Here is a 1,641-nt window from a genome sequence, read left to right as displayed (position 1 = left end):
GATTAAAGGCGTGCGCCACCACGCCCGGCTCTATTTTCAGATTTTTAAAGCAACATTTATTATTACGAAACCTTAGATTATTTGAGGGGGTTAGAGAGAATGCTCAGTAATTGCGATTACTTGTTCTCTCAGAGTATCTAGCATCCCTGTCAGGTAGCTCACGAACACCAATAACTCCAGCTCCAGGTGATATTTAGACCAGACTTTTTTGAGCGGGGGAGGGGGGGCCAGAGGGGGGGGCGGGGGGGGAAGTATCATTTACGTATGCATGGCATACACATATATTTGATATATTTGATTGCCAATGAGATAGCTCAGCAGCTAAAGGAACTTTGCCACCAAGCCTGAATTACATTCCCAAAGTCCATTAGAAGGTATGGTGGACGGGTTGAAAACTGACTCTCTAAAGATGCCTTTGGGCATCCACACATGTGCATTCACCCTTGCAAACCCATAAACACAAAGTCAGTAAACCTACAGGTCAAAAAAATTTTTTAAGATTTATTTATTTTATGTATGTGAATATACTGTCACTGTCTTCAGACACACCAGAAGAGGGCATTGGATCCCATTACAGATGGTTGTGAGCCACCATGTGGTTGCTGGAAGAGTAGTCAGAGCTCTTAACTGCTGAGCCATCTCTCCAGCCCTGAAAAAAAAAAAAAAAAAAAAAAGAACCAGATTATTTGAAATAGTACAAAACTGGGGGCTGGAGAGATGGCTCAGCAGTTGAGAACACTGGCTGCACCCAACCATCCCTAGCTCCAGTTTCAGGGCATCTGCCACCCTCTTCAGTCCTTCACAAGCACTTCATGAAGGTAAAACATTTATACCTACAAATAAATAGTAAGGTAGAACTACTAAAAGAGATTTAACATCTGCTTCTGGCCTCCAAACAAATAAAAAGTACACACATATCAAAATATGTAGCAAGCTAGGTCTGGTGGCACAGGACTGGAACACTGCATGGGGGTGGAGGTGGCAAGAGGATTGTGAGTATATTCAAGACCATGAGCCCATCAGATAGCTTAAACCATAAAGGACCCCAAGGGCCTGAATTATTTCTCTGCAACCTACAAGGTAAAAAGAAACAAAAGAAAATAACTGACTTCTACAAATTGATTGTTCTCTCTTTCTCTCTCTCTCTCACACACTCACACATAAATCATACACACAAAAGCAATAAATAATGTGAAAGAAAGAAAAAAAAATGTAAGAGTTCAAGACCAACCGGGCGGGTGGCATATGCCTTTAATCCCAGCACTCCGGAGGCAGAGGCAAGAGGATTTCTGAGTTCAAGGCCAGCCTGGTCTACAAAGTGAGTTCCAGGACAGCCAGGGCTACACAGAGAAACCCTGTCTCAAAAAACAACAACAACAAAAAAGAAGAGTTCAAGACCAGTGTCCACCATATAGAAAATCTAAAATTAACCAAGCCTATGTGAACCCTGTCTCAACAATAAAAAGAATAGCAACACATACTAGCCACTGTATTGGGGGGAAGGGAGGTTCTTTGAGACAGTGTCTCAGCTAAGCCTGGCCTTAGACTTGTAACAGTCCTGCCTCAGCCTACTGAATGCTGGAATTATAGAGAACTAGCCAGACGGGTGGACTCCAGATTAATTTAAAAGATGGCGTCATT

The sequence above is a fragment of the Mus caroli genome, chromosome 19, assembly GCF_900094665.2.
Source record: "Mus caroli chromosome 19, CAROLI_EIJ_v1.1, whole genome shotgun sequence".
NCBI classification, from domain to species: domain Eukaryota; kingdom Metazoa; phylum Chordata; class Mammalia; order Rodentia; family Muridae; genus Mus; species Mus caroli.
This window is presented reverse-complemented; position numbering follows the sequence as displayed.